The sequence below is a fragment of the Mobula hypostoma genome, chromosome 20 (genome assembly GCF_963921235.1).
Source record: "Mobula hypostoma chromosome 20, sMobHyp1.1, whole genome shotgun sequence".
Lineage (NCBI taxonomy): Eukaryota > Metazoa > Chordata > Chondrichthyes > Myliobatiformes > Myliobatidae > Mobula > Mobula hypostoma.
The window spans coordinates 43,228,559-43,255,474 of record NC_086116.1 but is presented as its reverse complement, the minus strand read 5'-3'; the positions used below and the strand labels follow the sequence as shown (position 1 = coordinate 43,255,474).

Genomic DNA, 26,916 nt, shown 5'->3' with positions numbered 1-26,916 from the left:
CATTGTCTGCCTACAGTGCATTTTCTCTGTAACTGTAACACTTTATTCTGCATTCCATTATCGTTTTCCCTTGTACTACCTTGATGTACTGATGTGATGAAATTACCTGTATGTGTGGAGGGTACGCAAAACAAAGATCTCCACTGTACCTCATGTGGCCATAATAAACTGTTGTGCTCTTGCTGGGGCAAATGGCCTGTTTCCCTGCTGTATGACATACGGGAAAGACATTCTAGGAAGGAGGTGGGAGCTTTACAGGGAGTGCAGAGAAGACTTACCAGGATGCTGCCTGGGTTGGAGAGCATATCTTATGAGGATAGGTCGAGCGAGCTAGGGCTTTTCTCTTTGGAGTGAAGGAGGATGGGAGGTGATTTGATAGAGGTGTACAAGATGATAAGAGGCATAAAAGGAATTGACATCCAGAAACTTCTTTTCTCTCCAGGGCAGAAATGGCTAATACAAGGGAGCATAATTTTAAGCTTTTGGAGCAAAGTATGATGGGGGAGGGGTTCAGAGGTAGTATTTTTTACACAGAAAGTGATGGGTGTGTGGAACACTCTACCAGGGTAGTAGTAGAGGCAGATGCCTCAGGGACGTTTAAAAGATTCTTATTTAGGTGCATGCATTATTGAAGAATGGAGGGCTGTATGGGGGGAAAGGATTTGATTGATCTTAAAGTAGGTTGGCACAAGATTGTGGGCCAAAGGCTCTGTACTCTGCTCTACTGTTCTATGCTCAATTAAACCCAGACCAGGTTTTTGGATGGAACTGTCAGAGACAGAGACTGAAGAATTCTCAATTATCTCTCACAATATAATTGCAATTCTTTTGCAGGCTTTAGAATTAACAACACCTGACTCCACATGGTGCAAGAACTCTAAAGCCAGCCAGATCTATATTAAGCCTCTGTGGTCACAGAGCTCGAGAAGTGCTGACAGCTCAACTTGGTGCCAGTCCTGATGTTCAGTCACCTTGGGGTAACCTTGTCACTATCTGAGATCTGGAGAGGATTCCACCTGGCTTCATTCCTCACTGGTGGCCTCCATCTCCCTCCCCCACTTTGAATCTGAGCGGTGCAAATTAAATCACAGTTTTCAAGAAAGTGAAGGCAGCTGGCTCAACAGGAAATGAGACCAGGCAGCTGGATGCACACTATACCTAGACATGCTGCTCAGCCTTTCTGATGCGCTCTGCTGTTATTGGGCCTGGTGGAGGCTAGTTGATCAGCTCCTACAGACGAAGTTTTGAACATACAGAGCACAACAGTCCAGCCTAGCATCAGGCCCTTCATCCCGCAATATTTGTGCTGTACATGACGCCAAATTGAATTAAATCTGCACATCATCCATATCTCCAATCCCTGCATATTCATGTCTGTCTAGCAGCCTCTGTCGTCATACCTGTTTCCACCACCAAACCTGGCAGCTTGTTCCAGGCCTCCTTTAAACATTCCCTCTCTCACCTTAAATGGATTGCCACTGGTATTTGACATTAATACCCTGGGAAAAAGAACAAAAGATGACTATGTGGTGTTCTCCTAACATCTACTCTCTACTCTTCTAACATTCACACTCGGGATGCGAAGCCCGATTTTCCCATTTAAGCTGCTTCAGAGGAAGTTTGGCTTATCACCAAACACTCTAACAGACCTCTACAGACGTACTGCTGAAAGTATCCTGACTGGTTGCATCATGGTCTGGTAAGGCACACTCAATGTACAGAAACCTAAGAAGCTGCAGAGTGCAATGGTCTCAGCCTAATCCATCATGGGCACGTCACTGCCCCATCACTAATATACACAGGAGCAACTGCCTCTGGAAGGCAACGTCCATCATCAAAGATTCCCACTATCTGGGCCAATTCATCTACCTGCAGCTTCCATCAGGAAGGAGGTTCAGAAGCTTCAATTTCCACCCCACCAGGTACAGGAACAGCTACTTCCCTTCAACCATTCACTTCTCGAACCAACCAGCACAACCCGAACCATTAACTCAGTATAGTAACGTTATGACTACTTTGCACTGCAATGGACTTCTTTTGTTGTAACCATGTTCTTTCTTAAATAATTAGATACAACTTCTGTTTGACATATATTTTTCATGTGAATGCTGTGTATCTGACGCTGTGTGCCACTGATGGTGCTGCAAGGTTTTCATTGCACTTGGACATGTGACGATAAACTTGACTGATAGAGTCATAAAGGGATCCAGCATGGGAACAAGCCCTACAGTACATCCCACTGCCCACTTACACCGATCCACACTAATGCCATTTTATTCTCACTATACTTCTATCAACTCCACCCGGATTCTACCACTCATCTCCACATCAGGGACAATTTACAACGAGATTCAGAGTGGCTTTATTTGTCACTTATACGTCGACACGTGCAGCGAAATGTGTTGCTTACATCAATGACCAACGCAGTTGAAGGATGCGCAAGGGGGTAGCCTGCAAGTGTTGGCAGGCTTCCGGTGCCAGTACTGCATGCCCACAACTTGCTAACCCTAACCTGCATACATAGGAATGTGGGAGGAAACTGGAGCACCCAGAGGAAACCCACGTGACCACAGGGAGAACGTACAAGCTCCTTACAGACAGTGGCGGGAATTGAACCCTGATCTGATGGCTGCTGCTGTAAAGTCTAACGCTAACCTGCTATGCTACTGTGAGTTAACATTACTAACTTTTAATATGTTCGTTCTTTATGAGCCGTGTCGTATGTCATAGGTGATTATTGTTTTTCCATGACCATGATTGTTCTTGACAAATTATTTTACAGATGTGGTTTGCTCTTGCCTTCTTCTAGGCAATGTCCTACAAGACTGGCGACCCCAGCCATTATCAATACTCTTCCGAGGTTGTCTAGCGTCAGTGGTCACGTAACCAGGACTTGTGATGTGCACCAGCTGCTCATATGAACATCCACCACCTGCTCTCATGGCTTCATGTGACCCTGATTAGGAGGCTAAGAAGGTGCTACACCTTGCCCAAGGGTGACCTGCAGGCTAACAAAGGGAAGGTGTGCCTTAGACCTCCTTTGGTAGAGATATGTCTCCACTCTGTCACCCAGAACTTCTAATTAGCAAAATTAAAAGGCAAAAGGGAAAAGCATGAATTAACATACCTGGTGGAACAGAGGAAGGGAAAAGGCAAATTATCCTGAGGCTGAGACCAAGGCAAGTTGTTGGTACCTGCATTACTCTATCTTCAGCATTGTCATATGTGGGTGTTGATGGTGAAGCCATAATTTTTTGTCTAACTACCCTTGAGAATGTAACAGAGGGCTGCCTTCCTGAAGCGATGCAGTTCTTTATGTAGGTTTTATCTTAACAAGATCAGTGAAACCCAACAGATTGCTGGATCATTTCGAAAGGTAGTTGAGAACCCACCACACTTTTATAGGTCCGGAGTCACATAAAGACCAGACCAGGTAAAGACCTCAAGCTTGGTAATGGTATGTTACAAACCTTAAAGATCTGCACATGTGCCAAGATGCAGTGAGAAGCTTGACTTACATACCTGTTCATACAGATCAGAGAGATCGAACTAGGTAAAACAATAGGGCAATGCAGAATGAAGTGTAACAGCTACAAAGAAAGTGCAGTGCAGGTAAACAGAAAAAATGCAAGCACATAACGAGATAGACTGTGAAGTCAAGCACCCACATATCGTATTAGGGTCCAGTTAGTAGTTTTATAACAGTGGGGTAGAAGCTGTCCTTGAGCCTGGTGGTATGTGCCTTCAGGCTTTCTGACTGGTAACCAGGTGGGCACTTACAACAACCCAATGGCCTTTGCTCTTGATTGCTAAGACGTTATCAGGACAAGCAAGCTTCTCATAGCTACCATCAACGAGGACGCACAGAAGCATGCAGACACACACTCAACATTTTAGGAACAGCTACTTCCCCTCAACCGTCAGATTTCTAAATGGACAATGACCCCATGTACACTACCTCACTACTTTTACCTATTTTTGCATGCTTTTTGCACTTTAATTTAATTTATTATATATATATTTCTCTAATTGTAATTTATAGTATTTTATTATTATGTATTGCACTGTACTGCTGCCATAAGAACATAAGAAATAGGAACAGGAGAATTTCTTGTTTGAAGCTGTTTTTAAACTGCCACTCTCTGGAAAAGCAGCTTAAAAGAAGAAATTTCATGACATATGGCAGTGATACTAAATCTGATTCTGAATTTTCAATGAAATGGTTAAACTCAATAAACAAGATGCTGGAGGAATTCAGCAGATCAGGCAGCACCTGTGGGAGGAACCAGTCAATGTTTTACAGTGGGAATGAAAGATAAACCAGTATAAAAAGGTGGAGGGAAGTGGTGGAGCAAGGGGGGATCCAGGTGTAGAGGGGTGATCGAAAGATAGACTCTAAATTCCACAGATGTGGGCTGTTGACTCCTGTCTCAGGATTGGATGAATGAATTACTAGTTTGGCAAGTTGAGGAACATGCCACAATTCCTTGATGGGCTCTGTGGGAAGCGGAGACAATAAGTTCCATATTCACTGGTATACTAACATTATTAACTTCTAGTCAGCAATAAACTAAGGACTTATAAAACAGAACCACACAGTTCAGACCCTTCAGCCCACGATGCTGTGTCAACCTTTTAAACTACTCTAGGCTCAATCTAACTCTTTCCTCCTACACACCAGTCCGTTATTCTCTCACCCATGTGCCTACCTAAGAGTTTCTTAAATGTCCCTAACGTATGTGCCTCTACAACCACCCCTGGTAGAACATTCCATGCACTCACCAATCTCTGTAAAAAACCTACCTTTGAAACCCCCCGATACATTCCTCCAATCACCATAAAATTATGCCCCCTTGTGTTCGCCATTTCCGCACTGGGAAAAGATCGCTGGCTGTCCACTCGATCTTTGCCACTTAATATCTTATACACCTCTGTCAAGTCATCTCTCCTCCTCCTTCAATCCACAGAGTAAAGCCCAGGATCACTCAGCCTATCCTCATAAGACCTGCTCTGCCTGCAAGTACAGGGAAGCAAGAACATTGGGAGAGTACACTGTCTCACCGTCCAATATCTACTTGAGGTGGTGGGAGGCGAGAAAATAGAGAAACAATTGGAAACAGAATGTAAAGGCTCAAGAGGCAGCAGAACCACAAAATCTTCTCAGCCATTTGTCCTGAAACGCTAACAAATTTCTGCCCTCACTCCTCCAAAAGACGTTGCTTGACCTGCTGGGTTCCTCCAGCATATTGTTTTCTGGATTTCAATTTAGATAAGTGTGAAGTGATGTGTAGGTTCCTATACTGGGAATGGCAGAGTCTTGTGGACCGGAGGGACCTGGGAGTACAAGTGCACGTTTGCTGAATGCGGCCACACAAGTGTACAGGCTGGTGAAGAAAGCATTTAGCATGCTGGCCTTCATCAGTCAGGTCACTAGGTTTAGATGGAGGAACATTAGTTTGCAGTTATGTAAGTGGTTGGTGGGACCACACATGGAGTGTCATGTATAGTTTTGGGTCACCCTGTTATAGGGCCAATCTGGGGAGGATGGAGGAGAGGTTTACAAGGATGTTGCATGGACTGGAGGACTGGAGTTGTAGTCAATGATTTGAATCTCCCCCTGCCGTGCCCACTATTTTCCATATTTCCAGTCCGCCCCCAGTCACCCGGCGGCTGATTCCAGCGGTGGCTTCCTTGCAGAGTGGCACCTTCACTCGGTCTGCTCCAACCCCCAGTTGCCCTAGACGGTCCCCAGGTCAATATCCTTTCACACTGGCTAGGGTTCCAGCCTGCCTTGTCCCCTTCACATCCACAGATGCACCAACTCAGAGTACACCTTTCAGGTTCCCTTTCGGCACGGCACGCCCCGGCTCCCTCCCATTCACTTCCCCGGGAACTCCACCCCACCCCAACTTTCTCCCTTCCGCATCTATCTGAGCTCCATCCAACCGACCGGCTCCACTCAAAGTTTGTCATTTCCACTGCGGAGTAGAAACCTCCCACTGACCGGCCCCTCCTCACTTTCCGCAGACCACTTCCAGCCAACCCGCTCTCCCTGTTGCAGTTGGAGGCCAAGTGCTGTTGCACTTCATAGCTTCTTCACTCCGTCCATCCCGATGACCGGTTCACTCTGGTCATGGTCCATTTGCCCTAAAACCCCTTCATGCCTGTTTAAAGCACACCCCTCTTCTCTGTTTCACATCCACTGTATTCCAACCTGTCGTGTTCATTTCAGGACCAACTAACACACACACACACACACACCCCTATTCCTTTCAAGCCTGCACTGGCTCCAACTGATTGTATTCCTTTCCGCCTTTCACTTCCTTTTGAAACACACTCTTGAGAAGATCTGCAGAGGCTGGAAATCCGAACAACACACACAAGATGCTGGAGGAACTCAACAGGCCAGGCAGCATCCATGGAAAAGGGTTTCGGGCTGAGACCCTTCACCAGCAACACCCTGACTTCTCCCTTGCATGTCCGCTGGAACAGCACCCCTCCATCTCCCCTTCATGTCGACTTGAGCTCAAACCTACAAAGAAATACAGTGTATATAAGATATATAGAGAAAATATCAAAATTAAAGATGAATGTTATTTGTCACATGCACATTGAAAGATACAGTGAAATGCCTCATTTGCGTCAATGACTAATACAGTCCAAGGACGTGCTGGGGGCAGCCCCAAGTGTCTCCCTGCTTCCGGTGCCAATGTTGCATGCCTACAGCTTACTTACTAACCCTCCTAACTTTTGTAATGTAGGAGGAAATTGGAGCAGCTAGAGAAACCCATGCCAACACGTGGGTTATAGACATTGGCAGGAATTGAACCCCGATCATGGTTGCTGGCACTGTGAAGTATGATGCTAATCTCCATGCTACTGTATCACCCTTATAGAGCGATCTTCGGGTGACCTTATAGAGGTTCCAGAACCAATAGCAGAGTCCATTAGAGCAGCTTTAGTGACATGGGATCAAGCCTTTCTCTGTGGAGTTTTCACATTCTCTGTGACGTCAACGTAATGAACGATCTCAGCCTGACTGCTCACTCCTCTTCATAGATGCTGCCTGACCTGCTGAACTCCTCCAGCATTGTGTGAATGGTGCTTGGTAACCTCCTGCCCTCTCTCTGGTTCGTCCCATGTCCCGAAGGCGTACAGGTTGGAAACGCAACGAAATAAGCAGGACATGGAGGGAACTGATGGGGTTGAGGGGATGTGGGGAGAATAGGATGCAATTGTTATCAGATTAGGAGCAGCATTGTAGTGATGTGGTTAGCACAATGGCTTTACAGTATCAACGATCACTGATCAGGATTTGATTCCCCCGCTGCCTGTAAGGAGTTTGTACATTCTCCCCGTGGCCGCGTGAATTGCCTCTGGGTGTTCCGGTTTCTTCCTACATTCCAAAGATGTGTAGGTTATGGTTAATGAATCGGGGGCATGCTATGTTGGTGCTGGAGGCATGGCCACGCTTGTGGGCTGCCCCCAGCACAATCCTCAGAATGAGTTGGTCATTGATGTAGACACCGCATTTCACTGTATGTTTCGATGTACATGTGACAAGTAAAGATCATCTTTAGATGAGTGTGTGCTCGAGGGCAGGCTGGAATTACGTACCTGTTTCTGTGCTGTACGAGCTAGCCCGCAGGTGGATCTATAGCTGCACCTGGTGCCGCTCACAAAATGTCACTTGCAACTATGGGAACAGGGAAAAATAAAATCAATAACTGCTGGCCTGTAAGATGTATGAAAGTACAACGCATTTGGCAGCCTGTAACACGGATTTTGGTGTGACAATCATGTTGATTTATTTCAGCTCTGACTGCATCACCAGAGGAAGCTGCCAGGCGAATTAAAGGTTATGGGGGAAAGGCAGGTAGGTGGAGATGAGACAATGGCCAGATCAGCCATGACCTTATTGAATGGCAGAGCAGGCTCGACGGGCCAGATGGCTGACTCCTGCCCCTATTTCTTATTTCTTATCACCTTACATAATCTTTGGATGATGCCAGGGCTTGAGGGACCGAGTTTATTGAAGGAAGCTGGGCAGGATGGGACCTGGACACTGGAGCACAAGAGAATGAGGGTATAAAATCATGAGGGACATACATAGGGTGAATGCACACAGAAATGAGCTAGAGAGCATTGGGGTTGGCACGGTAACTTAGCGATTAGCATAGCATTATTACGGTCCCAGTGACCCGTGTTCAGTCCTGCCGCAGTCTGTAAGGAGTTTGTACATTATCCCCGTGACCACATGTGTTTCCTTTGGGTGCTTCAGTTTAGAAGCTAGAACAGTATAGGCCCTTCAGCCCACAATGCAATGCTGACCCTGTGGGAGGAACGTTAGGTTCCTAAGGCATATAGGTTAAATGGTCACACTGGTGAAATTGGGCAGTGGGGTCTCTTTGACCCAGACAGGCCTGTTACTGTGCTGTATCTCTAAGTAAATAAATATATAGGTTTGTGTTCGGTTTTGGTCACTCTGCTAGAGGATTGACACTGTTAAGCAGAGGAAATTTACAAGAATGTTGCCAGGATTTGAGGGACTGAGTTATGGAGAGAGGTTGAGCAGGTTGGAACTTAATTCACTGGAGTGTAGGAGAATTAAGCGTGATATTATAGAGGTCAATAAAATCATGAGGGGCATAGATGGGTGAACACCCGACGTCTTTATTTTCTCCAGGGTTGGGGAAATCAAGAACTAGTGAGCGTAGGTTCAAATTGAGCGGCCAGGTTTTTTAAAAATAAAAACCTAAGGGGCAACTTCTTCACGCATTAGGTGCTACATAGATGGGACAAACTGCCAAAAGAAGTGGTTGAGGAAGGTAGATTAACAACAATTAAAAGGCACTTAATAGGCATCCGTTAGTCTCATGAGACCATGGATTTGTGCCTTGGGAGGTTTCCAGGGCTCAGGCCTGGGCAAGGTTGTATGGAGGACCAGCAGTTGCCCATGCTGCAAGTCTCCCCTCTCCACGCCACTGATATTGTCCAAGGGAAGGGCACTAGGTCTGATACAGCTTGGCACCGGTGTCGTCGCAGAGCAATGTGTGGTTAAGTGCCTTGCTCAAGGACACAACACGCTGCCTCAGCTGAGGTTCGAACTAGCCACCTTCAGATCACTAGACTAACGCCTTAGCCACTTGGCCACGCGCCAACAAAAGGACAGGTACATAGATAAGAAAGGTTTAGAGGGATACAAGAACACAAGAAACAGGAGCAGGAGTTGGCCACATGATTCCAATAGTGCGAGAGTCTAGGACAGAGGGCACAGCCTCAGAATAGAAGATGTCCCTTTAGAACAGAGACGAGGAGGAATTTCTTTAGCCAGAATTCACTGCCACAGATAGTGTTGGAGACCATTTTATTTGGTATATTCAAAGTAGAGGTCTATAAGTTCTTGTTTAGTAGGGGTAACAAAGGTTACTAGAGAAGGTGAGAGAATGACGTTGAGAGGGAAAATAAATCAGCCAGGATTGAATGGTGGAACAGACTCGATGAGCTGAGTGATCTAATTCTGCTATGTCTTATGGTCTTATATGTCTTACACTTGATGAATGCCCTTGAGAATAAAGCCTGCTTGCATTTATCCTGTCAGAGCCCCTCATGATTTTGTATACCTCTATCAAATCTTCCCTCATTCTCCTACATCCCAGGGAAAAAAATGTTCCCAATAACTCAGGTCCTCAAGGTCCAGCAATATCCTTGTAAGTATTCTCCATACTCTTGCAAGCTGATTGATATTTTTCCCATAGGTAATGTCGATCTATTAACAAAAAAGGAATATGATAAGATGAGGATAGTTGCTAATATAGACAGCAACTTGTGAGTGGAGGTGTTGCCATTCACGCGATAACTTTGAATTTCTGAGATTTAAGATTTAGTTTAATTCTGAAACACCGTCAACCTGAAAAATTAATTCTGCTGCACAGATGCTACCTGACTGCCTGAGTATTTCCAGTCGGTCACCGAATACCAGTATTTGGTGTGCCACCTTGTACAGATGCACCGTGGAGAGCATTCTGACTGGTTCCATCATCATCACCTGATACGTTGGCCCCAATGCACAGGACCAGAAAAGGCTCCAGAGGGCGCTAAACTCAGAAAGGTCCATCATGAGCATTAACCTTCCCACCATTGAAGACATCTTCAAAAGCTGATGCCTTAAGAAGGTGACATCCATCATGAAGGAATCTCACCATCTGCGTTACGCACGCTTCTCATTACTACCATCCAGGAGACGATACAGGAGCCTGAAGATGCACACTCAATGTTTTAGGAACAGCTGCTTACCCTGTACCGTCAGAATTCTGAATGCTCTATGAACCCACGAAGACTATCCTGTTATTCCTTTCTTTTACACTGTTTATTTTGTAAGTTATAGTAATTTTGTGTTTTGCATTTTATTGCTGCCGCAAGACTACAAATTTCACATCATATAAGGCAGTGATAATACACCTGTTTGTGTTTATCTCAATATTATGCTTTTTTGCAAGATTTGTTTTTCTTATTGCAATGTTGGGTCATTTTAAAGTATTGCACTGTACCACTGCTGCAAAACAACAAATTTCGCGTCACACGTCAGTGATAATAAACCTGATTCTGATTCAGTATTTTCAATTTTTATCTCCTCTTTCAAGCACCGGTATTTCTTTGCTTTTCTGAATGTCGGTGATTGCCATTGAAAAGAGCGGATTTTCACTCGGCAGTAAGCTGTTTAAATTGAGGAGGTACAGTGCACACTTAGTCTGATAGTATTCCCCATGAGATTCAGGTGATGCATTCCCATGTAATGAGTTCTGTAAGACTGAGCTTATTTTAGAAGAATGTTCTTTTTTTTTGCAGTAAAATTTGTAATGTTAAATTGCTGAGTTTTACCTACTTCAATTTCCAGTCCCTGTATCAGAAAAACAAAAGTGTAATTTCATTGTGCAAAATGTGAGGAGAGATATTCAGAACATTCTAAACAGAGCTTAGAATATACAAAAGTACAGCCCAGGACAGCCCTTCAGCATAACAATAGAACAGTACAGCACAGCCCTTCGGCCCACAATGTTGTCCCAGACTAATTAAGCAAGAGGCATCTAGTTAAACTAATCCCTTCTGCCTGCACATAGTTCATATTCCTCCATATTCATATGCCTCATAAAAGAGCCTCTTAACCATCTTTATGGTAACTGCCTCCACCACCACTCAAGACAGTATATTCCAGGCACCTGCCATTCTCTGAGTAAAAATATCTTATCCTGCACAACGTTGAAATTACACCCCCCCACTCCTTGCCTAAAATGCTCTGGTACGAGATCATGGGGAAAAGATAGCGGCTGTCTACTCTATTTTTGCCTTACAAAAACTTCCTTTGAAACCATTGAGGACAGTTCCGCTGCACAACCAACCTGCTGAAGGAACTTAGCGTGTCAAGCAGGGTGAAAACTCTGCATCGGGTCCTCCAGCAGGATGTTCCTTGCCCTGGATTCCAGCGTCAACAGACTCTTAAGTTTCTAGGATAATTCCAATATTTCCTTTACGGAATTTAAGACTGACGTCCTCCCAGATTAGCTCCATGTTCTCTGGTTATGGATAAACAACAGATACAATGCTATTGGAGCGTGGCGGTTAGCACGATGCTTGGGGCATTGGGATTTGGAGTTCATTTCCGATACTGTGTGTAAGAAGTTTGCGTATCTTTCCGGTGAGTGCGCGAGTTTCCTCGGTCACATGGGTTTCCTTCCACATTACCAGTTAGTAGATAAAGTGGCCATTGTAAATCGTCCATTGGTTAGGCTGGGGTTAAACGGGTGGTTTGTTGGGTGGTGTGGTTTGTTGGGCTGGAGGACCCGTTTTGCCCTGTCGCTCTCTCTAAATTAAGGCATTCTACTTAAAAGTGAATTTAAATCTCAAGGAATTCTGATCCACATGAATTCCCTTTCCTTCAGCCCATTTACCCTGGTATCTAAACAGGTGATGCTGTAACATTACAGAATTTAAACTTCCAATATCACTATTACTTCTATCCCGGTCATGAAGAAATAGGAATCTACCAGGACCTACTATACTTATTATACATGAAGGGTACGCCAAAAAACCAATGTAAATGTCACTCCTTCATACTATATCTGAAGTAGCAACAATAAGACAAACCTAGGAGTAAAAATTATAAACAGGCAGCAGGATAGCATAGCAGTTAACACCTTCACTTTACAGCACCAGTGGTCCTGAAACTTCAAGCCCAGTAATGTTGCAACTAATACTGTGTGGGCACGTGGCCAAGTGGTTAAGGCATTGGACTAGTGACCTGAAGGTTGTGAGTTCAAGCCCCAGCCGAGGCAACGTTTTGTGTCCTTGAGCAAGGCACTTAATCACACATTGCTCTGCGATGACACTGGTGCCAAGCTGTATGGGTCCTAATGCCCTTCCCTTGGACAACATTGGTGTCGTGGAGTGGGGAGACTTGCAGCATGGGCAACTGCTGGTCTTCCATACAACCTTGCCCAACCTGTGCCCTGGAGAGCGAAGACTTTCCAGGCGTAGATCCATGCTCTCGCAAGACTAATGGATGCCTTTACTAATACTGAGGAGTGTTAAAGGGCCCTACCATATCCAAGATTGATACACAGCTGGAGTAGTGTGAAATTCAAGAGAGAAAAGGAATACATGGTAGTTTATTTGGAGTTTGGAGGAAGGGGTATAGATATAGACAAGGATAAGCTTTATTTGTCACCTGTACATTGTAACAGACAGTGAAATGTGTCAATGTGTCATTTGCATCCTACACAATCCGAACATGCACTGGGACCAACACAAGTGATCCACACCTCTGGTGCAAACATAGCAAGCCCATACTCGTTTACCCTCACTCGTATGGCTTTGGAATATGGGAGGAAACCAGAGCGCCCAGATGAAACCCACATAATCACGGGGAAAGCTTACAGATTATTGTTTCACCCACTATTCTCTGTAAACTCTTGTGTAGGAAAATCCCAGGAGAACAGCAGTTTCTGTGATACTTAAATCACTCCATCTGACACCATTCCACAGTCAAAGTCACTTAGATCACATTTCTTCCCCCCATCCTGATGTTTGGTCTGAAAAACAACTGACCCTCTTGACCATGTCTGCATGCTTTTATGCATTGAGTTGCTGCCACATGATTTGCTAATTAGATATTTGCATTAATGAACAGATGTACAGGTGTACCTAAAAGAGTGGTGGCTGAGTGTATGCTAGTCCCAGTGACGGGAGCAAACTCTTCCTTTGCTATGTCCTTCCCTGTGAAACTACATCCACATAAAATATTACAAATTGTTGCAAATGCATTAGAAATATAGTATTGTTTGAACAAGGTTTTAGGTCCCAACGGGTATTAGGGAAGGTCTGGAGAAATTTTTCACTATTCTGGCCATCAGTGATAATGTAAGTTTTCTTAAATCTCCTTACAATGTAGAAGGCCATGGGTCCATTGAATCCATATCAGCTCTCAGAGAAATCTTATCAATCCCATTCCCCAATCTACTTCTCTGTCACCACCTTCCTCTTACATGTTCATTAACTTTCCACTGATTCATCCACCATCCCTCCTCCTTTGAAGAGACTGAATCATAGTCCAAGGCATTGAGTTGCCCACATGGATTGGAAAGGATGTCTGTGCTGATCAAGTTGCCTACCTGAGCTAGTCCCATTTGCCTGTGTTTGACCTGATCCCTCCAAACCTTTCCTGTCCATGTGTCTCTGCAAATCTCTTTTTGTAGTTGTACCCTCCTCTACCACTTCCTCTGGCTGCTCATTCCATATGCACATCACCCTTAGAATTAAAAACCTACCCCTCAGATAGTTCCATATCCACTCATTCAAGCATTGTAAGAAATTTGTCTATTTCAATCTGATCATCAATATAATGTTGAATAGGAGTATATAATTGTTTGTTCTTCTTATAGTCTAACTTCCCTATGCAGGCTAGTATTTTTATATAATCCCCTATATGCATGTAATTATCCAGTGAGTTTTCTAGCGATTACAATACAGTAGCACACTTTCCAGCCGTGCTGGGTTGCGCATTGAGTTAGCAACTCGGCCTTGTAAAAAACAGTCAAATGCTACAGAAGTGCCACCCCATGCACTAGAAGGTGTGAAAAGGAACAACAATTCAGTTGCTTCTGTATTTTTCTAGAAAAGTTTTTTGTTTACTGTATTAGATGTTGTACCACTTGAATTTGGCTATGTTTTAGGTTAATTGTTATCACTGGAGGTTTTGTTATCTCTAGTCTGACAGCGAAGACAACTTCAACTGCTTTTTCCTTTGTCTTTTCTTTACCTCCTCTCCAAGTTTTCAGTTCCACTACAATGATATATTTTTCATCAATAGTAATGATTGGAGCATAAAATTTCAGTATATAAATCCTCTAATTTAATGTTTAAATCTAGCAATTTTCAAACATAAGCTTATCTTTTCTAATCCCCAGAAATGACGCAAGATTGTTTAATTCTTTAGAGATACAGCACGGTAAAAGGCCCTTCCAACCCAATGAACCCACTCACCCAATTACACCTTTGTGTCCCATTGACCTACTAATCTCAGCATCTTTGGAATGTGGGAGGAAACCAGAGCACCCGGGGGAAACTCATGTGTGCACAGCAAGAATGTATAAACTCCTTACAGACTGCAGCGGGAATTGAACCTGTGTCACTAGCACTGCAATGGCATTACTTTAAACACTCCGCTACCGTGTCTGTACAGGTTGATATCAAAACTGAGTTAGACACCTTTGTACCTATGCCAATCTGTGTTGCAAATCATTTAATAATGGATTAGATTTTTCACAGGTTCATAAACCTAATTCAGAAGAAAAACATATAATTCAATCAAAGGAAGCATTAAATTTGTGTCCCTAAGTTACAGGTCAATTGGCAATGAATGCTTAATAAATTAATTCTATCGGCACTTCAAAGGAGTATCAAAGAGAAGCAAGAATGATGAGTACTATCTGAATTTATGTTATTTTAAGCAATAGTGCAGTCTGTTGTCTTTGTGCTGTTTCTGTCTACCTATGTTATTTGTCATGGCCAAAATTATGGTACGAATTATTGGTACAAATTAAACTACAGTCTCAGAAGTAGGTATTAATGAAATCCCAGAGAACGTTTTGCAAAGCTACCCGTCTGAGACCATTCCCAGAGGTATATTAAATTCAGGGAGGTTGGATTATATTGCACTGAAAGCAACACAGGCAAACCCACCAATCAACTATTTGTATACATCATCACCCTGATACAATTTCTTAGTTAGTTTAAGACTTTTCTTCAGTTCTTTTGACAGTTAATTCATTTTCCTCATTCCCTCTGTGTTAAGGTATGTAATGTATATGTGTATAATTAAGTAATGTGCTGTAAATTATAATGACATCATTATTCTTTACTAGATATACCTGTACATCTGCTCGTTAATGCAAGTATCTGATCAGCCAAACAGGTGGCAGCAATTCAATACATACAAGTATGCAGACATGGTCTAGAGGATCAGTTGTTCAGACCAAATGTCAAAATAAGGAAGAAATGTGATCTAAGTCTCTTTGACCATGGAATAATTGTTGGTGCCAGACAGAGTGGTTTGAGTATCTATCAAAATGCTGATCTCCTGGGATATTCTTGCACAACAGTATAGAGATTACAAGGAATGGTGCTTAAAAGGCATGTCACTATCTCACTGGGGTATGAGGTTCCCTGGCTAACCTCACTCGGTTTAGCCTGCCCGTCAATGCATTTACCGGGGTGTGGCCTCTGTCACAAGCAAACAGCTACTTGAAGCCACAGTGAGAGCTGAGCGTCCGGTGGGGACCAAAGGTAAAATTCAAGATGCTTGTCGGTACCTTCAAATTCTTTGTAGTTCCTAACTTGTAGAAGTAGTCAAATTGTTTCATTTTCATTCCCGGCCGTTCCTAACATTTCCAAGTCTGAATGCTTGAAACCGCAGTGGAGAAAACAGTTCTGAATTGTCTTGCTGCTTATTCTTTGCCAACTATCAGGGACAGAACTCACTGCCTTTTTTAACACAAACACAAGTACCTGATGCTATTTAAAAACCGTTCACTCTAAGCACATTGTAGTGCCAAATGGCCACATGATGTGCACGTGTCTGACACTAGTTAGAAAATGTTCTGCAAGTCTCTTGCCCCAGATACGTGGCATATTGTCCCAAATAAACAAAGCAAATTCCAGCTGTTTTCTTGATTTGTTTTTGTTCTGTAAGAGTCATCCCAATAAATGAAATGCAAACCAATAGTAATGCATATAAGTGGATTCTGGTTAATCTCCAACATTTGATACATCTGCTGTGAGAGATAAGTTCAGGCCAATGACTTTTTATTATATAAAAATTTAATTAGTAGTTTTAAGGAGAGTCTTCAATGAGGAGGACATGATGAGTGGGTGAAGAGTTTTAGGGAGGATTTATTGCAATCCATGGGTCATAGAGTCAGATTGCATGGAACAGGCATTTCAGCTCTTTCGGTGCATGCTGACCAAGATTCCCACCTAAGCTTGGTCCATTTGCCTGTGTTTGGTCCCTGTCCCTCTAAACCTTTCTCTGTACCCCATACCCTTTTAAATGCTGTATTGTCTGTGCCTCAACCACGTCCTCTGGCAGCTCATTCCATATATGCACTGGTCTCAGTGCAAAAACAATAGTTGCCCCAAAGTTTCCATTTAATCTTTTCCCTCTTACCTTAAATCCATGCCCTCTAGTGCTTGATTCCCCAACCCTGTGAAAACATTGTGTGCATTTACCCTCCTACACCCCCAACCATATTTTATACACTTCTACTCGATCAACTCTCAATCTTTTACTCTTCATTGGAAAAAGTCCTCACTTGCTCCGTAACTCAGTCTCTGGAATCCCAGAAACATCCTTATAAATCTCCTTGCACTCTTCCCAGCCTTGTGGCTTCCTTCCTCTAGCAGGGTGACCAAAACTGAACACAATATTCCAAATGCAGACCCCTCTTGCTCGGCTGCAACATGAGCAACAGCCCATTTTGAATGCATTACCCCAAGATTGAAATGAACGGTGTTGTTCCCTTGTTCTGGCGCAGCTTCTCCACAGTAAACAAATCCTGACCTGAGGGCCTTGGCAGGAGGCAGCAAGGCCTCCGAGGGAGAAGAGGTTAAATTCGGAAATGAGAAAGGAAAGGAGACTGACAAAACAGTATGGTTCCCATGGTGTATCCTATTTAAATCTGTAACAAGAAGAATTTCATCTCTCAGTGGATTCTGATCACCTAAAATTCTCTTCCGTAGGGGGCTGTAGGTGCTAAGATATTGTTTATTGGGACTGAGATAAGACATCAGATTCAGATTAATGTATTTATCACATGTACATTGAAACATAAAGTGAAAATCGTCGTCTATATTAACAACCAACACAACCTAAAGTTGTGCCGGGGCAGGCCCCTCGTGTCACCACGTATTCCGGCACCAACCTAGCACACCCGCAGGACAACACAACCCACAACAACAGCAATAGCAAAACAACCCATTTTCTCCCTCCTTCCCTCCCACTCACACACTCTTCCTCAGGGAGTGACTTCTGTTGGACTACAGGGAATGGATGAAACACTCAGTCACTGAGGCACCACCTGTGGAGAGAGAAACAGTGCATGTTTCAGGTCTGGGAACCTTTCATTGGAACTGGGGTAGAGAAAAAATACAAGCTGGTTTTAGGTCTTAGAGGATGTGGGAGGAAGGGGTGGGTAGAAATAGCTCTAAAAGAGTGAGACCAGATGACCTGCCGAGGCTTTACAAAGCATTAAGGTTCAATTAGGCTTATTAGTCTCAGGGAAGAATTAAGCTGAAGTTATTGATCAGAGTGTACTGAATGGTGGAGAAAGTTCATAGGACAACATGCCTCTCTCCATCTCCCGTTTATTTCTTACGTTCTCATGTGCTTGATCAGCCCTTTTGTGGGGGGGATTTCACAGTGTAGCCTCCACTAACAGATGCAGATGCACTGTGTGGGTAGGTATAGCTCAAATGCTGTCAGTTATTGTTGGTAAAATCTCAGATGACAAAGTGGAGGTGTAAAGGAGAGAGATAGATCAGCTGGTGGAATGGTGTCACAATAGCAACCTTGCACTCAATGTTAAGGAATTGCTTGTGGGCTCCACGTGGCCAAGTAGTTAAGGCATTCGTCTAGTGATCTGAAGGTCGCTAGTTCGAGCCTCAGCTGTGGCAGCATGTTTGTGTCCTTGAGCAAGGCACTGAACCACACATTGCTCTAGTGTCTGTGCAAGGAGTGGCGCCCCACACAGACTTCCAATCTGCGCCTTGTAAGGCATGAAAATGCCCGACGCAGGCCTCTCATGCTCTGAGTCGACGTTCCCCTCCCCTGTGGGCTTCAGGAAGGGGTAGTCAAGGGAAAACACACCAGTCCTCATTGAGGGGTCAGTGGTGGACCCAACTCATTGATGGAATCACAAACAAGGCATGCCAGTACCTATACTTCACTTGGAATATGAGAAGACTTGGTAGACCAACAGCTCTAGTAAATTTCTACTGGTGGGGAGCATTCTGTCAGGTAGCATCACAGCCTGCTATGAAGGCCGCAATGCACAGGGTGGGAAATTGCCGCAGAAGGTTGTGGACTCATCCAGCTCCATCACAGGCATGACCTTCCCCGCCTTCGAGGACATCTTCAATCAGTGGTGCCTCAGGAAGGCAGCATCCATCATTAAGGACCACCACTGTCTGGGATACGCCCTCTTCTCATTACTACCATCAGGTACAGGAGCCTGAAGACAGACACTCAATATTACAGGATCAGCTTCTTCCCCTCTGCCATAAGATTTCTGAATGGTCCATGAACACTACCTTTCTGTTCCTCTTATAGTCAGAGTCATAGTCATAATCATATTCATACTTGACTGATCCCGAGGGAAATTGGTTTTCATTACAGTTGCACCATAAATAATTAAATAGTAATGAAACCATACATAATTAAATTATAATATGTAAATTATGCCAGGAAATAAGTCCAGGACCAGCCTATCAGCTCAGAGTGTCTGACCTTCCAAGGGAGGAGTTGTAAAGTTTGATGGCCACAGGCAGGAATGACTTCCTATGATGCTCTGTGTTGCATCTCGGTGGAATGAGTCTCTGGCTGAATGTACACCTGTGCCCACCCAGTACATTATGTAGTGGATGGGAGACATTGACCAAGATGGCATGCAACTTAGACAGCATCCTCTTTTCAGACACTACCGTCAGAGAGTCCAGTTCCATCCCCACAACATCACTGGCCTTACGAATGAGTTTGTTGATTCTGTTGGTGTCTGCTACCCTCAGCTTGCTGCCCCAGCACACAACAGCAAACATGATAGCACTGGCCACCACAGACTCGTAGAACATCCTCAGCATTGTCCGGCAGATGTTAAAGGACCTCAGTCTCCTCAGGAAATAGAGACGGCTCTGACCCTTCTTGTAGACAGCCTTATGCATTGCTTTGTATGTTTATTTATTTCTTATTGTAACTTACTGCAATTTTTATGTATTGCTTTGTACTGCTGCCACGGAACAACAAATTTCACGACATGTCACTGATAAACCAGGTTCTGATTCTGATTCTGAAGTCCCCCTCCATCTTGTGGGTGTTTTCCACCCTGCTGACTGCAAAAGGATGCAAACTGCCAAGTATTCCCCCTCTCTAGCAAGAGGAAAGGGCATGAATTAGGACGTGGCAGCTATGAATTGTGTCTCACAGATCTCAGGATGCATGGAAGTTAATGCTGACGTTGCTAACCTTATAACAATCCAAACTGCAGAACCTCAGTATAACATCAGTCACTGTTTGATCTAACCATTTGACATTTTAATTAAAGCTAGTGAATGGGAGAAACATGTCTTGAATACTCTATGTACATAGTAAAAATAACAGAATCATTTGCACATTCTACAACAATATACTATGTCCGTATTTAACTAATCCTACATCATAGAGTATTAAAATTTTATAGCTGCTATCCCCATCAATGGCCCTTGCCACCTTGGCAAATTGAGTGACTGTAGCCTGTAGTGTGTTCTCTGTGTGCGGAAGAGAATGGTTGTTGTCACATCGTAACTCAAAAGTGGGCTCTTGCATGGTTTTTGTTTGGGCAAGAAGGCGGCGGAGGATGAACATATTTCCGTCAGTGTGGGAATGAACGTAGATATTCTCTGAGGTGGTTTCTTACGCTCCCTGTAGCATCATGCTATCTTTCACGCTGGTACTGATGGGGAATGGGTCAGACAGGACACAATTGTATTTAACCTGGCCACTTTGGCCTTCATGGAGCTGCTGCAGGAAGGTGAGCAATTCAGGGGGACAGCCGAGCTTTGACTGAATCTTCCAGAGACCAGCGCGGCTGACTGTATCAAAGGCCTTGGTCAGTCAATGAACGCCGCGTACAGTCCCATGTTCTGGTCACAACACTTCTCCTGTACCTGGCGCAGGACAAAGATCCTGTCGGATGTACCCCTGTTGGGTCAGAATCTGTATTGACTCTCTGTGAGGTTGCTTACGGCAATGGTAGGGATGATTCTGTCAAGAGAATTCTGGCAAGGATCTTCCCAGCACTGGTCAACAGGATAATGTCTCTCTCTGTAGTTTAAGCAATCTGATTTCTCCCCTTTGTTCTTGTACAGGGAGACAATTACAGCAGTGCATACGTCACTCGGGACTGAACCTTTCTCCTAACAGCGTGTGAACAGGTTTGTGAGCTCGCTTGGAGAAAGTCTCTAATCCCATTTTGTACACCTCCGCTGGGATCCCATCAATGCCTGTGGCTTTGGTGCGCCATCAAGCTCAAGTCTGACCTCATGCTGGGGGATCATTTCTTGTACTTGACGATTATCCCCAAAAAGGCCCCCGTAGTGTTTTGTCCATCACCTCATGGTGGCTTCCTTGTCTGTCAGCAGGCTGGAGCCATTGGATGAGCGTAGAGTGGCATGAATCTGATGAGTTGGACCATACACTATGTGCAGCAATTCGTAGAAGTCTCGAGTGTTACCGGGGTCTGCATAGCGCTGTGTTCGTTCTGCTAGGGCAGTCCACCAATGGTTTTGCACCTGTCTCAGTTTGGCTTGGAGGGTTCTGCATGCAGCTCTGAATTCTGCCTTGGCCATTTGGTCGTTGGGTCTAGACAGCAACACTTAATGGGAGGAGTGTTTCTTCTGGAGCAGGTTCCAGATTTCAACGTTGTTTTCATCAAACTAGTTCTTGTTTTCTTCTTGAGGAGTACCCAACTACCTTGACAGCCGCATCTTGGATGACAGACTTCAGGTGCTCCCATTTCTTTCCTGTGTCAGTGTCTACTCTTGGGCTGCCTTTGCTGTCCAGTTTCTCCCTTAGGTTGATCTGAAATGCATCTCGGAGGCCAAAGAGCTTATCCACTTGGAGTCTTTTCGACTGTGATCCCCTTTTCCTTATTGCTGGCTTGATAGCCAGTCTGCCTTTCACCCTGACCAGTCAGTGATCAGTATAACAGTCTGTGCTCGGAATGACCCTAGGGTGCAGAACATCCGACACATCCTTTTGGCGCACCAGGATATAGTCCAGGAGGTGCCAGTGTTTGGATCGGGGCTGTCTCCAGGCTGCCTTAAACCTGGCCTACTATTGAAACCATGTATTTGTTATAACCAGGCCTAATTCTGTGCAGAACTCCAGGAGAATCCTCCTGTTTTCATTGCAGTTTCTGACACCACGCCTGGCCGTACCGCAACATCTCTACCCACACCGGCAGTAAATACAGAGATTGTTATAATTTACAAAAAATTGCTGTAATTTACAAAAGTCAACAAAAAGGGCTAATAGAAAGGGAAAATAACAAGGTGCTGTTCGTGGATCATTCATAAATCTGATGGTGGAAGGAAGAATCTGTCCCCTAAAACATTGAGTGTGGGTCTTCAGTCTCCTGTGCCTCCCTCTTGATTGGATTGATGTGAAGAGGATGTCCCATATGGTGAAGATGCTTAGTGATGGATGTTGCCTTCGTGCGGCCCCACCTCTTGATGGTGGGAACAATTGTGCCCATGAAGAGCTACCTGAGTCTGCAGCTCTCTGGGTCTGTAATCCCGTGCATTGGAACCTCTGGACCAGGCTGTGGTGCAACCAGTCACAATGCTCTCCGCCACTTATCTGTAACAGTAAAGGACCACCTCTTGCACTACCATGGACTTGACTTTACTTGTGGGATTACTTTGCTCTAATACCCTATTTTGTACAATCTATTTCTTCACTATACTTTATAACTTATGTTCAGTGTCTTGTTTGTACCCATGTGCCTATGATGCTGAGTTTTTCATTGTACCCGTACCTCACTGCACTTGTGCCTGAACTTACTTGTCTTGACTTGAGCAACAAATAACCTGCTGGAGGAACACAATGATTCAAGAAACATCTGGTGGGGGGGGGGGAAGAATTTCCAAAGTCTAGGATTGAAACCCGTTGTCCTAATGTATGGACTTGACCTGAGATGTCAACAGTGTCCTAATTCAGGGTTTTGACATGAAAAGTCAACATCTCCTGTCCTCCAACAGAAGGTACTTGACCCATTGAGTTCCTCCAGCAGCTTGTGTCTCCTTTGCATGTTTTGACCAGATCTAACATTCTGATGAAGAAAGTGAAGATATGTTTTGTATAAATGTCTGAATAAAGAAATGGTAGGTTGAAAATGTTAAAGACAAAACATGAGGTAATCACTGAGCAGAAATTTGGAGAAAACAATGAAGTGGAATTCATCTTGAAATGATCTGGCAAAGAACTGCACCCAATGGGCTACACTTCTTGTTGCCTCAGTCATCATCATGGCTTGGCTTTGCGAAGGAAGATTTAGGAAGGGGGCTGCCTGCGTCTTCTGCAGGCTCACTGGTGGTTGACGAGCCCAATATGGGACAGGCAGGCCCGGCCACAGCGGCTGGTCGGAGAGGATGGTCGTAGATATGGGCGTGTCCTTTGGCCTGCACAATGGTTTTTTAGGTGGAGTGCAGTGTGCGCGGTACTGGCTGCAACCTCTACACCAGGGGTTCATCTGCCATAGCCTAGCAAGCTGGGACAGTGACAGCGAGGTCCTCGGCTCGTAGGATTTATGTCGGAGTGTCCTTCTCCTAGGTGAATGGCCTGACAAGGCTAACGAGCCCCACCTGCCCGGGTTTGGATTCAGAGTTGTCTTTCTCTTAGGCTGGCTGCCAACCAAGGCTAACGAGCCCAGCCTACCCATCCAGTTATATCGCCGGACACTCGGTCGCGCCATGACGTAGCAAGCTCGGTGGAAACAGGGGGCACTGACGAGATGGTGTTCCTACAGACGCTGTAATGTAGGAGAGGCCATTTGCAGTGGCCTACTGCCTAGCAGGCCAAACCTGACCACGCGGTTATCACTACACCGGGAAAGGAGAGGGGGGCGGGTGAGGTCTGAGCCTGACCCAGGGAAAGTGAACACGCAATACATTGCCTCTCCTCTCCTCGCCTCAGTAATGCAGCCAGCATAATCATAGTTCTCACTCGCCCTGCACATTCTTTCTTCTCCCCTCCCATCCGGCAGAGGGTACAAGAGCAGGAAAGAACATACCACTCGGCTCAGGGGCAGCTTCTATCCTGCTGTTATCAGACTATTGAATAGTCTAGTCCGATAATAAACACAAGAGATTCTGCAGATGCTGGAAATCTTAAACAGCACACACACACAAACACTAAATGGAGGAGCTGAGCAGGTCAGGCAACATATATGGAGGGAATTAAGCAGTCGGTATCTCAGGCCATCGCGCTTCATCAGGGCTTGTACAGTAAGATGGATTCTTGACCTCACAATCTACTGTGGGCCGGAAGAAACTGCAGTCTGATCAAGGACAGGGAACGCACCCCAGACAAGCCAATTGTCTTTGTTTCCCCCATTTTGTGGACTCTAAACTGATTCTTGCTCTTGGATAAACTAATCAACAACTGAATGTGGACACAGGAAGCTTCAGGTAATGATCTGCTAAACCTGAGACCATTCTCAAACAAGTGGCCATTTGTTATGTAAAGGGCGTGGACTCTGAACTGATTCTTGACTCTGGGACAATCTAATCAGAGCAATTCTCGGAGACCGTTCTCGGAGGAGTAGCTACCTGAAATGCCAGACCTACCAAAGAAGTTATCTGTAATCTAGTTGGACTCTGTCTGGGTTGCCTCATGTAACTGGTTTGGACCAGTCAGAGTGTAAAGGCACAAATACACAAGGCTGGGGTGGGCAGAACCATGAAACAATGTTGGTTGTAGCCCTGTACAATGACCAGTAAGAAGGTGACCAGGTATGTCAGGTGACCCTGAGCCAACGGGGTGGAGATCCAATGGTTCAATTGATGAGCAACAGTATAAAACTCAGGAGCTCCAAATACGCAGGGACGATAACTTTCCAGCAGGCAGACCAACCATCGCAGATAAGGAGGACCCCACGGACACGTGGAGATCGGGACCACGAGGAGCGCCTGGCCAACGTAGACTCCTCTCCTGGGTAATATCCTTTTCTCTTCATTGACTGTTCCTGGAGTGTCAGGGATGCTAGTAGGGTGCACACGGAGACAGGTTGTGAACCCACGTGCTTTTAGTTGAAACAGTAAAAGTTACTTGTCGGCAAATACAGATTCTCTGTACCTCACTGATCGTTATTGCAAGGGGCGAATCTTGTAACACTACCATGTTGTGGAATGGTAGCATAGCGGCCAGCGTGATACTGTACTGTGCCGGCTGTGAGACTGGGGTTCAATTCCCACAGCTGTCTGTGAAGAGTTTGTACATTCTCCCTGTGACTCTGTGGGCTTCTTCAGTTTACTCCCACATTCCAAAGGGGTTTAGGTTAGCGATAGTGAGTTGTGTGCGCACTACGTTGGCAGGGGAAACTTGGCAACACTTGTGGGATCCCCCCCCACCCCCAGCACGTAGTGTACGGACTATGCATTCTATGCATTGTTTCAATGCTTCAAACAAACAAAGCTAATCTTAGAATATCTTATTGTCTACTTGCACCGCACTTACTCTGTAGCTGTTACACTATATTCTGAATTCTGTTATTGTTTTACCTTGTCTGACCTCAGTGCTCTGTGTAATGATTTGAGCTGTATGAACAGTACTGAAGACAAGCTTTTCACTGTATTTATTTATTTGGAGATACAGCCCAATGAGCTGCAGCTCCCAGCAGCCCTACTCTAATCACAGGAAAATGTACAATGGCCAATTAACCTACTAACCGGTTTGTCTTTGGAATATGGGAGGAAACCAGAGCACCTGGAGAAAACCGACATGCTTACAGGAAGGATGCACAAATTTCTTACAGATGGCGTCGGAACTGAACTCCAAACACCAAGGTACCACCCTACCTAATGTATTTTATATCTTGGTGCATGTGACAATAGTGAATCTATTCAATTTCATTTCCAAATAATGTCTCTGCAATGCAGCGGGTCTTCCTCTGACCCTAGGTATTGAACTTAGCAGAAACAGTCATCATAGCAAAAGTAATATTCCACCTAGAGGGAAAGGGCAGCAACAAAACTGAACAGTGACTTGTTGAAAAGCCATGATTTCCCTCTCTTGCATTGCCCTATGTAAATGAACACAATCCCTTGGTAACATAAAAGAAGTACAAGCTGCCTCTGTTCAGTATAATTAACATACATTATGCTAATTAAATAAACCGTGTGCTTGGAAAGTGTGTGAGCACTTCAAACCAGCCTAGCTGTAAACCAAAACACGGTGGAATTATAACGGGACATTGATAATGTAGAATTGCAGGCAATTCCTTTGGCTCTTACTTGCATCTTCAGCGATAGTGTGACTACCTGTCTTATAAATGTCTGCATTTTAAAATCCATTGAATAAGGGCAAGGACATTAGGACATAATAAATAGGATGGGGATGTAGACCATACGGCTTAGTGAGTTTGTTCTACCATTCAATAAGGTGGCTCATATCTAGTCATTCCTTCAGATCCAGTCCCCTATCGCTCTCAATTCACTTACTGTCCAAATATAAAGCAACCTATCTGTGCCCACTTAACTGGACTCGACGTCTACAGTTCTCCGGAGATGAAGATATGTGAAGCTTTACAGCAAAACCATCCAAGCTTAAAAGGGATACTTGTTTTGAGGAACAGAAGGCAGAAATTGGACCTCGGACATGCAAGCTCAACATGCAAACACGATAGCTCCTGAATGTCTGAAGAGGAGTGTAATGCATGCTTGCATGCGATAATGTTTTGCATTTACCTCAATAGCAATAAAACTTCCAATCCCTAGGTCCTCAATACAGAATTATTGGAGAGGTTATCCATAGACCATAGGATATAAGAACAGGATTTTAAAGGTCTCTATCAGGTCTCCCTTCAATCTTCAACACTCTAAGGAGAACAACCCAAGTTTGTCCAACAATTCCTCTACTCTTTAAATCCATGGAGGGGAATAAACCGTTGATATTTCAGGCCAAGACCCTTCATCAGGACTGCAAAGGAAGGGGGCAGAAGGCAGAATAAGAAGGTGGCATACAAGCTAGCAGGTGATGGGTGAGACCAGGCCAGGGGGAAGGTGGGTGGGCAGGGGAGGGGGAATGAAATAAGGAGCTGGGAGGTGATAGGCGGAAGAGGTAAAGGGCTGAAGAAGAAGGAATCTAATAGGAGAGGACAGTGGACCATGGAAGAAATGGAAGGAGGGGGAGAAACCAGAGGGAGGTGATGAGCAGAGAATAGGTAATAGGGAAACCAGAATGAGGAATGGAAAAAGAGATAGGGCGAGGGGTAAGAAATTACTGGAAGTGAGAGAAATTAATGTTTAGGCCATTAGGTTCAAGACTATCCAGAGTGAATATGAGGTGTTGCTCATCCAACCTGAGTTTGTCCTCATTGTGTCAGTAGAACATCC

General features: G+C 44.6%; 1 long non-coding RNA gene across 1 annotated transcript in view; it reads right to left on the bottom strand.

The window, feature by feature from the left end:
- Positions 1 to 15,922, bottom strand: part of LOC134359583 (uncharacterized) — an 82,864-nt gene extending 66,942 nt beyond the window's left edge. The window contains exon 1 of the long non-coding RNA XR_010021148.1: positions 15,867 to 15,922. This is a non-coding gene — a long non-coding RNA (uncharacterized LOC134359583). The remainder of the gene's footprint in view (positions 1 to 15,866) is intronic.
- Between the last annotated feature and the right edge of the window lie 10,994 nt (positions 15,923 to 26,916).